This window comes from Theropithecus gelada, chromosome 7b (genome assembly GCF_003255815.1).
Source record: "Theropithecus gelada isolate Dixy chromosome 7b, Tgel_1.0, whole genome shotgun sequence".
Lineage (NCBI taxonomy): Eukaryota > Metazoa > Chordata > Mammalia > Primates > Cercopithecidae > Theropithecus > Theropithecus gelada.
Window position 1 is genome coordinate 32,535,006 of NC_037675.1, and position 14,704 is coordinate 32,549,709.

Consider the following 14,704-nt stretch of genomic DNA (forward strand, 5'->3'; position numbering starts at 1 on the left):
AGTGGCTCACACCTGTAGTCCCAGTGCTTTGGGAGGCCGAGGCAGGAGGATAACTTGAAGCCAGGAGTTAGAGACCAAAATAAAAAAAAAAATAGCCGGGCCTGGTGGTGCACACCTGTAGCACTAGCTACTTGGGAGGAGAGGCTGAGGCAGGAGGATCACTTGAGCCCAGGAGTTCGAGGCTGCAGTGTTCTATGATCATGGTGGTGAATAGCCACCATACTCCAGCCTGGGCAACAGAGTGAGACCATGCCTCTCAAAAGAGACAGAAAGAGAGACAGAGAGACAGAGAGACAGAGAGCGAGAGAGAGCGAGAGAGAGAGAGAGAGAGAGAGAATTTCATAGGCTGAGTCATTTCATTTAAAAGGCTAATAAGCTTGTTTCAGGTGTTAATTCCCTTCTTGTATTGGGACATCCCCCCAGGCACTCACTCTGCCTCAACTCTAGGGTGTTTGTTAGGATATGGATGGATGGTGTTGGGTACATAAGGAGGTGGTAAATATCAAGCAGGGACCAAAATAAACTCTGGAAATGAGCTACCTAATCTTGCTGAAGAGAATATAGTTAGAAGGAAAAACTTAAACACTGAGTTTCACATTAAAATGGAATTTATGAGGACAGGCCAGAGATTTGTATTGTTCAGTTTGGGATGGTGAAGACTGACAGGCAGAACAATCTGCATCTGTATGATGGTTGTAGAATGGTTGGAAAAAACCAGAATTGGTTACTACATCCTAGAAGATGATCTCATTATAAGGAATCTTCCAACACAGGTAATGGATTTATGAACCATTGCTGACTGAGTTCTACATTTTCTATGCTCCTCTCTCTAATCCATCTCTGAAATTTTTTTGGATCCCCCTCTGTGCTGACCTCAGTGTCCTGATTTTTTTCTTGCTTGCTTTCCTCTTCATCTCTTCATTACCAATGGAGAAAATACATCAAAACCGCTGTGCAGCGTTGGTTGTCAAGAGTTTAGGAATCAAAACCATTACCCAGTCTTTGTTAGACTGAGAATTTTATAGCTTTCACTGCTAGATTGTAGCCTTATTAAAAATAGGCTTAAATTTCAGTTCTTAATTCATTTGTGGCTGTGACCTTCAACCTAAGAACTAATCTTTGCAGGTTAAGAATAAGTTTTCAAACCTGCTACTATGTTTTAAAAGGGAGTTTAAAAGGAATTGTGACAGGCTTTCATACCCTTGGGGTTAATTCACAGATTTGGAAGCAATCTGAGACATTATTTGGTTCAAACCCACTAATTCTGAAGTTTAGCAAACTGAGACTCAGAGAGGTTAAATGAATTACAAAAGGTTTCCACCAAGAAAAGCTAAGGGCTCCTTCTTATGCTATCTTCTCAATTAAAAAAAGGAATTTGGACCAGGTTTTTCCTATTCTCCCCTCACTCTGTTTCTCATTTCTGTAATTTCTAAAATTCATAAATAACAAATATATTAGGGATTAGTGCTTAACTTTTCTCCTCAAATATGTCCTAGGGCTAGTACCACCATTAGATAGCCTAAAATTTGATTATTGTATAACTCTCTTCAGAAATACTCTTAATAGTGAGTATTTTCCTCCCATAGGTGATTAAACCAATGATATTAACAATGTTAGGAAATACACAGAGTGTATTTGAGGAAGTAATTCTCTTCTGTGGCTTTAGTAATGTGGCTTCTTTCAGTTTACTTTTCATGTTTCGAATCAAGTCAGGTGATTTCAAAAAAGAACTTACGGAAATGGAAACAGTTTTATGTTGTTTTGATATAACCACCATTTGAAATGCAGAAGCAGATGGTACTGCTGAATCAAATGTGTGAAAGGCTAGTAACTCATAGATGCATATAATTTTTAGAGTTGGAAGAGACCAAGGAGTTAATTTCATCTAACTCCCATTCTGTAAGTATTTCAGATGACTGCAGTTGTATAAGCTATTTCTTTATGAATATGATTTGTCTGCTTATAGATGTTGTGCCTGTGTGACTGTCTTTAGTATACCTGAGTGTTTATGCTTGCAAAAATATGTATGTTACTATTGCCTATTTTGTGTAAAGTGGCCCATAAAGTGTTCTGTTGTTTTTGTTTGTTTGTTTTGTTGTTGTTGTTTTTAAGAGACAATGTCTCTCTCTATCATCCAGGCTAGAGTGTGGTGGAGTGATCGTGATTGACTGCAGTCTTGACCTCCCAAGCTTAAGTGATCCTCCCACTTCAGCCTCCCCAAGTCACTGGGACTACAGGCATATGCCACTGCGCTGGGCTATTTTTAAATTTTTTGTAGAGACGAGGTTTCACTATCTTGCCCAGGCTGATATTGAACTCCTGGGCTGAAGTGATCCTCCCGCCTTGGCCTCCCAAAGTGCTGGGATTACAGGCATGAGCCACTTCACCTGGCCAATATGTTTCTCAAATAAATCTTTTAAAAATGTAAATACCTTTAAAGAATTTAAAAAATTTTTTTTTAGAATTTTTTTTCAGAATTTTGATCTTTTGGGATTTCAACACTTGGGATTGTGGCCCAAACCCCTATAGGTAAGGGTTTAGCACAGTACCTGGCACATGGTATGTATTAAATATATGATAGTTAATGCCAGGTGTGGTGTCAGAGCCTTGCCACAGAGAGTGATTGGCTTGAGGGTGGTAAAAAGAATTTACCAACAAAAGTATAGGTTTGAAAAGGAAAGTTGTATTAGATGGAAAGAACACTGTAGCAGAGTGCAAAGGGCGGGCGCTTCAGCAAGACAGGACTGGGGGTGCTGCAGTGGATTTTCCTTAGGGGTAATTATGGACCTTCAAGCAGGAGCTTAAGGGTAATTTGGACCATATTAGTCACACAGGTCATGATAAATGATTACATTTGTAGACATTTTGGTGCCGTGACATCAGTAAGAATTGTACAATGAGTTTTGACATACATACAGTTTGAAGATCTATAGAAATTCTAGTTACTTAAAAGTTTTTGGGAAAGAAGCCTGGTACCAGATGCCAGCTTTAGATAGGAAGGACATCTAATTACTTCTGAATTTCTCAGATAAGGAGTTTTGCCTCCAGATGGTCTGCTTGCTGACCACCAGGAGATCTTTGCTCTCCTCAGCTAACATTAGTATTATGTAAGTTGTAGTAGAGGACACCAGCAAGTCCAGTGGGCTGGAGCAAATCTCTGAGCAATGCAATTCAAGAAACATTCATTGAGTATCTATTGTATGTAAGACAGTATTTGAGACTGGGGAAAATAAAGTAAGTAATTCAAAATAATTGCCCTGAATGTTTGTAGTTATTAAAGATGATACCTGAACTCAATAGCTTAGGGATGTTGGGGAGGGCATATTCTTGGTCTTGGAAACAGTATGCTTAAAGGCAAAGCTGAAGAGAGCAATGCTTCATTTGTCTGGCCTGATTCTGTATTTTTCAAGGTCACTTCTCTCTACCCTCCATATTCCAGCATAGCGAGAGTGACAATGCAGGTATCACTCCAGTGCTTTTTAGCCTGGCTGAAGTCACACTCACCTGGAAATCTTTAAAAACATACAAGGTGTTCCTGAGATTTCATTCATGCAATCTTTACCAAGTATTTATTGTATTTGAAGCACTATTCTTGCCACTGGGGAGAGACAGCGATAAGAGCTGTGTTCTTACGGAGCTTACATGCTAGCGGGGAGAAGTGAGCATTAAACCAGTAAACAGAGACAGATGTGGTGGCTCATGCCTGTAATCCCAGCACTTTGGGAGGCTGAGGAGGGTGGATCGCCTGAGGTCAGGAGTTTGAGATCAGCCTGGCCAACATAGTGAAACCCTGTCTCTACTGAAATTACAAAAAAAAAATTAACTGGATGTGATGGCGGGTGCCTGTAATCCCAGCTACTCAGGAGGCTGAGGCAGGAGAATCGTTTGAATTCAGGAGGCAGAGGTTGCAGTGAGCCAAGAGCACACATTTGCACTGCAGCCTGGGCAACAAGAGCAAAATTCCATCTCAAAAACAAAACAAAACAAAACAAAAAACAAAAACAGTAAATAAACACATAAAGAAGAGAAACATCAGCTAGCACTACAGTGCTATGCAGAATATTAAAACATAGAAATGTGAGATCATCATGGCAGATGGGAGGCAGGACTAGATTGCAGCTCTAACTCGGATGGACAGAGCAGTGTGTGGAGGCTCACATCATGAATTTTAGCTCCAGAATGACTGCAAGAACAAAGCAGGAATCCCAAGAGAACCCACAGACCCTCTGAAAGAAGCAGACTGCTTCTGCAGGACTCAGGAGACACCCCAAATACTGTGAGTGCCCAAATTGCGGAAGTGGGAAAGGGAGACCTTCCTCTCCAGAACACACACCCCCACTGGGGAAAATGAACGTCTAGTTTGCGGGAAGTTTCACACTTTCAGGAGCTGAGACAATTTACAGAGCCAAGCAAATTATGCAGTAGAGGAGCAGGATAGGTCCTGGGAACTCACTGGGTCCCCAAGCAGGCCTTTCCTGCTGGCTCCACAGGAATCCTTTTGGGAGGGCAGCCAGAGGTGTAGGGGAGTGGGGTGGAGGGATGCCACAGAGAGAAGAATGTGTCCAGCTAAACTTTGTAACAATTTGAACAGGGCAAGAAGCCTCCTAGCCAGAGCTCTGCCGAGGGTGTGAATCCAGCATCCAGACTCCACAGGTTGGGGAGGAACCAAACTCTTTTCTTTTGCAGCTGGGAAGCGGGTAGCCTGGGGCAAGTTCTCAAGCCCTGCTTGCTCACTACCTGGAAACAGATTCGTGGCTGTTAGGGATGGCGCACTGGGAATGAGAATGGCCCTTTGGATTGTATGGGACTTGGGTGAGGCCTGTGACTCCCACTTCCCTGACAACCTGCATGACTCAGCAGAGGCAGCCATAATCCTTCTGGGTACACAACTCCATTGACCTGGGAACCTTGCCCCCATCTCCACAGCAGCTACAGCAAGACCCGCCCAAGGAGAGTCTGAGCTCAGACACGCCTAGTCCGCCCCCACCTGATGGGCTTTTCCTACCCTCCCTCATAGCTGAAGATGAAGGGCATATTCTCTTGGGAGTTCTAGGACCCCACTCACTGCTGGTTCCTCTTAATATTACCACAGCTGATGCTCTCTGGAAAGAACCACCTTCCAGCAGGAGACCAACCAGCACAAAAATAGAACATTGAATGCAAATGGCCTAAATGCTCCACTTAAAAGATACAGAACTACAGAATGGATAAGAAAGAACTCACCAACCAACTATCTACTGCTTTCAGGATACTCACCTAACACATAAGGACTCACATAAACTTAAGTAAAGGGGTGGAAAAAGGCATTTCATGCAAATGGACACCAAAAGCAAGCAGGGCTAGCTATTCTTATATCAGAAAAAACAAACTTCAAAGCAACACCAGTTAAAAGAGACAAAGAAGGACATTATATAATGGTAAAAGGTCTTGTCCAACAGGAAAATACCACAATCCTAAACATATATGCACCTAACAATGGAGCTCCCAAATTTATAAAACAATTACTAATAGACCTAAGAAATGAGATAGGCAGCAATACAATAATAGTGGGGGACTTCAATACTCCACTAACAGCACTAGACAGGTCATCAAGACAGAAAGTTGACAAGGAAACAACGTATTTAAACTATACCTTGGAACAAATGGACTTAACAGCTATGTATCAACAACCACAGAATACACATTCCATTCAACAGCCCATGGAACTTTATCCAATATAGGCCATATGATAGGCCACAAAACAAGCCTCAATAAATTTAAGAAAATTGAAATTATATCAAGCACTCTCTCAGACCACAGTGGAATATAACTGAAAATCAACTCCAGAAAGAACCTTCAAAACCATGCAAATAAATGGAAATTAAATAACTGGTTCCTCAATGAGTATTGGGTCAAAAACGAAATCAAAATGGAAATTAAAAAATTATTTGGGCTGGCCACGGTGGCTCAAGCCTATAATCCCAGCACTTTGGGAGGCTGAGGTGGGCAGATCACGAGGTCAGGAGATTGAGACATCCTGGCTAACAGAGTGAAACCCCATCTCTACTAAGAATACAAAAAAAAAAAATTAGCCGGGCATGGTGGGTACCTGTAGTCCCAGCTACTCAGGAGACTGAGGCAGGAGAATGGCATGAACCCAGGAGGCAGAGCTTGCAGTGAGCTGAGATTGTGCCACTGCACTCCAGCCTGGGTGACAGAGCAAGACTCTGTCACAAAAAAAAAAAAAAAAAAATTATTTGAGAGGACAAATCAAGATGGCCAAATAGGAACAGCTCCCGTCTGCAGCTCCTAGCAAGATCAACATAGAAGGCAGGTGATTTCTGCATTTCCAACTGAGGTACCCAGTTTATCTCATTAGGACTGATTAGGCAGTGGATGCAGCCCACAGAGGGCAAGCAGAAGTAGGGTGGGGCATTGCCTCACTCGAGAAGTGCAAGAGGTTGGGGACCTCCCTCTCCTAGCCAAGGGAAGCCATGAGGGACTGTGCTGTCTGACCCAGATACTATGCTTCTCCCACACTTTTTGCAACCCCCAGGCCAGGAGATTCCCTTGTATGCCTACATCATCAACCACAAAACTAGGCAGCTCTTTGGGCAGACACTGAGCTAGCTGCAGGAGGTTATTTTTCATACCCCAGTGGCACCTGGAACTCCAGCAAGACAGAACTGTGCATTCTCCTGGAAAGGGGGCTGAAGCCAGGGAGCCAAGTGGTCTCCCTCAGCAGGTCCCACTCCCATAGAGCCCAGCAAGCTAAGAAACACTGGCGTGAAATGCTTGCTGCTAGCATATCAGTCTGAAGTTAACTGGGGATGATGGAGTTTGGTGGAGGGAGGGACGTCCACCATTACTGAGGCTTGAGTAGGCAGTTTTCCCCTCACAGTGTTCAGGAAACTGCCAGAAGTTTGGACTGTGCAGAATTCACTGCAGCATGGCAAAGTGGCTGTGGCCAGACTGCCTCTCTAGATTCCTTCTCACTGGGCAGGGCATCTCTGAAAGAAAGGCAGCAGCCCCAGTCAGGGGCTTAAAAATAAAACTCCCATCTCCCTGGGACAGAGCACCTGCGGGAAGGGGTGGCTGTGGGCGCAGCTTCAGCAGACTTAAATGTTCCTGTCTGCCAGCTCTGAAGAGAGCAGTGGGTCTCTCAGCATAGTGCTCAAACTCTGCTAAGGGACAGACTGCCTCCTCAAGTGGCTCTCTGACTCCTGTGCCTCCTGACTGGGAAATACCTCCCAGCAGGAGTTGACAAACATCTCATACAGGAGCACTTCAGCTGGCATTAGGCAGGTGCCCCTCTGGGAAGAAGCTTCCAGAGGAAGGAGCAGGCAGCAATCTTTGCTGTTCTACAGCCTCTGCTGGTGATACCCAGGCAAACAGGGTCTGGAGTGGACCTCCAGCAAACTCCAGCAGACCTGTAGAAGAGGGGCCTGACTGTTAGAAGGAAAACTAACAAACCGAAAGCAATAACATCAACATCAACAAAAAGGACACCCACACAAAAACACCATCCAGAGACCATCAGCATCAAAGATTAAAGGTAGATGAATCCACAAATATGAGGAAAACCCAGCACAAAAATGCTGAAAATTCCATAAACCAGAATGCCTCTTCTCCAAATGATAGCAACTCCTCTCCAGCAAGGGTACAAAATGGGATGGAGAATGAGTTTGACAAATTGGCAGAAGTACGCTTCAGAAGGTGGGTAATAGCAAACTCCTCTGAGCTAAAGGAGCATATTCTAACCCAATGCAAGGAATTTAAGAGCCTTGATAAGATTACAGGAACTGCTAACTAGAATAGCCAGTTTAGAGAAGAACATAAATGAACTGATGGAATGGAAAAAACACAGCACAAGAAATTCGTGAAGCATACACAAGTATCAATAGCCAAATTGATCAAGTAGAAGAAAGGATATCAGAGATTGAAGATCACCTTAATGAAATAAAGCATGAAGACAAGATTAGAGAAAAAAGAACAAAAAGGAATGAACAAAGCCTCCAGGAAATATGGGACTATGTGAAAAGACCAAACCTATGATTGATTGGTATACCTGAAAGTGACAGGGAGAATGGAACCAAGTTGGAAAACACTCTTCAGGATATTATCCAGGAGAACATCCCCAACCTAGCAAGACTGGCCACATTCAGAATCAGGAAATGCAGAGAACACCACTAACATATTCCTCAAGAAAAGCAACCCCAAGACACATAATCTTCAGATTCTCCAAGGTTGAAAAGAAGGAAATAAATGCTAAGAGCAGCCAGAGAGAAAGGTCAGGCCACCTACAAAGGGAAGCCCATCAGACTAACAGCAGATCTCACTGCAGAAACCCTACAAGCCAGAAGAGAGTGGGAGCCAATATTCATCATTCTTAAAGAAAAGAATTTTTAACCCAGAATTTCATATCCAGCCAAACTAAGATTTATAAGCAAAGGAGAAATAAAACACTTTACAGATAAGCAAATGCTGAGGGATTTTGTCATCACCAGGCCTGCCTTACAAGAGCTCCTGAAGGAAGCACTAAGTATGGAAAGGAAAAACCAGTCCCAGCCACTGCAAAAACACCAAAACATAAAGACCAATGACACTATGAAGAAACTGCATCAACTATTGTGCAAAATAACTAGCTAGCATCATGATGAAAGGATCAAATTCACATATAACAATATTAACCTTAAATGTAAACGGGCAAAATGCCCCAATTAAAAGACACAGACTGGCTAATTGGATAGAGTCAAGACCCAGCAGTCTGCTGTATTCAGGAGACCCATCTCATGTACAAAGACACACATAGGCTCAAAATAAAGGGATGGAGGAATATTTACCAAGCAAATGGAAAGAAAAAAAAAAGCAGGCATTGCAATCCTAGTCTCTGATAAAATAGACTTTAAACCAAAAAAGATAAAAAAAGACAAAGAAGGGCATTACATAATGATAAAAGGATCAATGCAACAAGAAGAGCTAACTATCCTAAATATATATGCACCCAATACAGGAGCACCCAGATTCATAAAGCAAGTTCTTAGAGACCTACAAAGAGACTTGGACTCCCACACAAGAATAATGGGAGACTTTAACACCCCACTGTCAGTATTAGACAGATTAACAAGGCAGAAAATTAACAAGAATATACAGGACGTGAACGCAGCTCTGGAGCAAGTGGACCTAACAGATGTCTACAGAACTCTCCACCCCAAATCAACAGAATATACATTATTCTCAGTGCCACATAGCACTTATTCTAAAATTGACCACATAATTGGAAGTAAAACACTCCTCAGCAAATGCAAATGAATGGAAATCATAACAGTCTCTCAGACCATGGTGCAATCAAATTAGAACTCAGGATTAAGAAACTCACTCAAAACCCCACAACTACATGGCAACTGAACAACCTGCTCCTGAATGACTACTGGGTAAATAACAAAATTAAGGCAGAAATAAATAAATTATTTAAAACCAATGAGAACAAAGACACAATGTACCAGAATCTCTGGGACACAGCTACAGCAGTGTTAAGAGGAAAATTTATAGCACTAAATGCCCACATCAGAAAGTGGGAAAGATCTAAAATTGACACCTTCATATCACAATTAAGAGAACTAGAGAAGCAAGAGCAAACAAATTCAAAAGTTAGCAAAAGACAAGAAGTAACTAAAATCAGAGCAGAACTGAAGGAAACAGAGACACGAAAAACCCTTCAAAAAAAATCAATGAATCAAGGAGCTGGTTTTTTGAAAAGATTAACAAAATAGATAGACTGCTAACCAGACTATTAAAGAAGAAAAGAGAGAAGAATCAAATAGACACAATAAAAAATGATAAAGGGTATATCACCACTGATCTCACAGAAATAAAAACTACCATCAGAGAATACTGTAAACACCTCTATGCAAATAAACTAGAAAATCTAAAAGAAATGGATAAATTCCTGGACACATACACCTTCCCAAGAATAAACCAGGAAGAAGTCGAATCCCTGAGTAGACCAATAACAAGTTCTGAAGTTGAGGCAGTAATTAATAGCCTACCAACCAAAAAAAGCCCAGGACCAGACAGATTTACAGCCGAATTCTACCAGAGGTACAAAGAGGAGCTGGTACCATTCCTTCTGAAACTATTCCAAACAATAGAAAAAGAGGGACTCCTCCCTAACTCATTTTTATGAGGCCAGATACTAAAACCTGGCAGAGACATAACAAAAAAAGAAAATTTCGGGCCAATATTCCTGATGAACATTGATATGAAAATCCTCAATAAAATACTGGCAAACCAAATCTAGCAGCACATCAAAAACTTATTCACTACAATCAAGTTGGCTTCATCCCTGGGATGCAGGGCTGGTTCAACATATGCAAATCAATAAATGTAATCAATTACATAAACAGAACCAATGGCAAAAACCACATGATTATTTCACTAGATGCAGAAAAGGCCATCGACAAAATCCAACACCCCCCCTTGCCAAAAACACTCAATAAGCTAGGTATTGATGGAACATTTCTGAAAATAATAAGAACTATTTATGACAAACCCATAGCCAATATCATACTGAAAGGGCAAAATCTGGAACCATTCCCTTTGAAAACCGGCCCAAGACAAGGATGCCCTCTCTCACCACTCCTATTCAACATAGTATTGGAAGTTGTGGCCAGGGCAATTAGGCAAGAGAAAGAAATAAAGGGTATTCAAGTAGGAAGAGGGTAAGTCAAATTGTCTCTGCAGATGACATGATTGTATATTTAGATAACCCCATCATCTCAGACCAAAAACTCCTTAAGCAACTTCAGCAAAGTCTCAGGATACAAACCAACTTCAGCAAAGTCTTAGGACACAAAATCAATCTGCAAAAACCACAAGCATTCCTAAACACCAATAATAGACAAACAGAGAACCAAATCATGAGTGAACTCCCATTCGCAATTGCTACAAAGAACGTAATATACCTAGGAATACAACTTACAAAGGATGTAAAGGACCTCTTCAAATAAAACTACAAACCACTGCTCAAGGAAATAAGAGAGGACACAAATGGAAAAACATTCCATGTTCATGGATAGGAAGAATCAATATAGTGAAAATGGCCATACTGCCCAAAGTAATTTATAGATTCAATGCTATTTCCATTAAGCTACCATTGACTTTCTTCACAGAATTAGAAAAAACTACTTTAAATTTCATATGGAACCAAAAAAGAGCCTACATAGCCAAGACAATTCTAAGCAAAAAGAACAAAGCTGAAGGTATTATGCTACCTGACTTCAAACTATACTACAAAGCTACAGTAACCCCAACAGCATGGTACTGGTACCAAAAGGGATATATAGACCAATGGAACAGAACAGAGACCTCAGAAATAACACCATGCATCTACAAGCATCTGATCTTTGACAAACTTGACAAAAACAAGAATTGGGAAAAGGATTCCCTATTTAATAAATGGTGCTGGAAAAACTGGCTAGCCATATGCAGAATGAAACTGGACCCCTTCCTTACACCCTATACAAAAATTAACTCAAGATGGATTAAAGACTTAAATGTAAAACCTAAAACCATAAAAACTCTAGAAGAAAACCTAGGCAATACCATTCAGGACATAGGCATGGGCAAAGACTTCATGACTAAAACACCAAAAGCAATGTGACAACAAAAGCCAAAATTGACAAATGGCATCTAATTAAACTAAAGAGCTTCTGCACAGCAAAAGAAACTATCATCAGAGTGAACAGCAACCTATGGAATGGGAGAGAAATTTTGCAATGTATCCATCCGACAAAGGTCTAATATCCAGAATCTACAAGGAACTTAAAACAAATTTATAAGAAAAAACAAACAACCCCATCAAAAAGTGGGCAAAGGATATGAACAGACACTTCTCAAAAGAAGACATTTATATGGCCAACAAACATGAAAAAAGCTCATCATCACTTGTCGTTAGAGAAATGCAAACCAAAACCACAATGGGATACCATTTCATGTCAGTTAGAATGGTGATCATTAAAAAGTCAGGAAACAACAGATGCTGGAGAGGATGTGGAGAAATAGGAACACTTTTACACTGTTGGTGGGAGTGTAAATTAGTTCAACCATTGTGGAAGACAGTGTGGTGATTCCTCAAGGATCTAGAACCAGAAATACCATTTGACCCAGCCATCCCATTACTGGGTATATACCCAAAGGATTATAAATCATTCTACTATAAAGATACATGCACACATATGTTTATTACAGCACTATTCACAATAGCAAAGACTTGGAACTAACCCAAATGTCCATCAATGATAGACTGGATAAAGAAAATGTGGCACATATACACCATGGAATACTATAGAGCCATAAAAAAGGATGAGTTCATGTCCTTTGCAGGGACATGGATGAAGCTGGGAATCATCATTCTCAGCAAACTAACACAGGAACAGAAAATCAAACACTGCGTGTTTTCACTCATAAGTGGGAGATGAGCAATGAGAACACATGGACACAGGGAGGGGAACATCACATGCTGGGGCCTGTCGGGGGGTAGGCGGCTACGGGAGGGACAGCATTAGGAGAAATACCTAATGTAGATGATGGGTTGACGGGTGCAGCAAACCACCATGGCACGTGTATACCTATGTAACAAACCTGCACGTTCTGCACGTGTCCCAAAACTTAAAGTATTAAAAAAAAAAAAATAGGAAATAGGAATTCGGCTCTTTCCTGGGATCTGCTTCCAGCAGGTGACTTTATTGGATATGATCCACCACATTGAGCTCCATATCTTCTCCATGTCTGGACAGGATTCCCAGAACTGCAGGCAGGATATACCTGGAGGAGAGGCAGAAGGTGAGGCTGGGAAATTGGCCTAGATCTTGATTATGAAAGGACTTGGATTCAGGATCAGTCTCGGGAGACAGGGTTGGACTGTGGAGCACAAAAGGAGAATATCAGTTTTGTGCAGGAGCAAAAGAGTTAAGGCTTTGGATAGATTTGCTTCTTTGCCAATTCAGACTTGAGGTAATCTGCTGAGAGTAAACAGACCCAGGATGTTGGAGAGCAATGAAGATTTAGAATTTCCTACGAAAGTGATGAGACATTAAAAATGAGTGGTATTAAGCCTCTGTTTGAGATTAGGGACCACTTATTTGTGGTCCCTGTCCTGAGAAGGCGGAAAATACCTCATCAGGCAAATTTTAAATTCTGAACTGCTCATTCTGTTACATTTGCTTCTAGCCTGGATATATGGGCAGAAGGAGATTGCAAAATATTCAGGGTAGATGGTTTCTAAGCTAATACTACCAGGAGAGGAGGCCAGCTGACTTGGGAGTGCCAGTCAGAGAGTAGTAAAAGTGGTGTGGCTGGGGGTTTAGGTGAAATAAGGAGTGTGCAAAGCCATAATGAGCTTGCCAGATGGTGAGAAAACGAGAGATTGAGAGACTGGAGGTCTTAGTGCAGGTAGAGGAGTAGTGTTTGTATAAACAGAAAACTATGGTCATGTGTGGGATGCTGGAATTTAAAATTTTTGAGGTTTAGCAGTTCTGAGTGATGGCAAATTCTCTAGAATGTGGCAAAGAAGCTTGGGCAGTACACCAGTCGTTGGAATTGATATCAAGAAACTTGAATCTGAGTATTAGATAGTCTTAGTCTAAGAGCGGTGGGAAATCACTGAAAAGTTGTAATTAAGAAGTGATATGGTCACAGCGATTGTTTAAAAAGATAACCCAGCTTTTGAGGTTGAGGATGGATTAGTGAAAGGTGAGAGGGGAAGTGGGAATACCAATTATCTTAGTTTGGGTTCTTCACAAGCAGACCCCAAGACAAGGATTCTCAGGCAAGTAGCTTATTTGCTAAATAAATGATTCCAGGAAATCCAATAAGGGGTGGGGAAGAAAGAGGGAAAGGCAGGAGCAACAAACGGCGAATTATTAAACAAGTTACAGCTGCAGGTAACTAAAGCTGAATCCCACCGAGGAAGAGGAAGTCCGGGTGTAGAACACATACTGCTGGCTTGCCTAACTTGCAGTGTGAAGGTGTGAAGGGCTGGGGTATGTACACATCAACTCCTGTCAGTTACTGTTTGAGGAAGCTCCCAGTGGGTAATTTCTTGGTACTTCGTCTGCCATACACATGAGCCTAGTGGGATCTTGTGGCCAGAGAAACTTTTGGGCAAAGAAAAAAAAAAAAAAAAAAAGTGGATTCCAGCAGAAGAAAGAAGTCTGGCCAGCAAGGACTGAGATGGTAAAGGCAACCATCAAAAAGGATCTGCTGCATCTGTTAAAAGGCTATTATATTAATATTAGTACAGGCAAGGGAAGAGGTAGCGTGGAAGACAGTTGTGAAAGGATATAACAGGTGCATAAATGCTACTTTGGGAACATTAGTTTTATAGTCTCCATTTTGTTAACCATGCTTGTAAAAGTTCTACATTTTTGTTCCTCTTTTAAAGTAAATTGTAAGACCAAGATATTCCAAGTATATAGGAATAAAGTCTGATACTCTTACTCCTGACTCAGGTGAAAAGTGAAGGCAGTGTTGTCCAATAAAAATACTGTGTGAGCCACATGAAAAATTCTTTAGAAGCTACATGTAAAAAGCAGATAGAATTAATTTTGATAGTACTTTTTTTTACTGCTATAATCAAATATATCAAAATATTACCATTTCAGCATGTAGTCAATACAAGAAATACTGATGAGGTATTTTACATCCTTCTTGGTGCTAAGGCTTT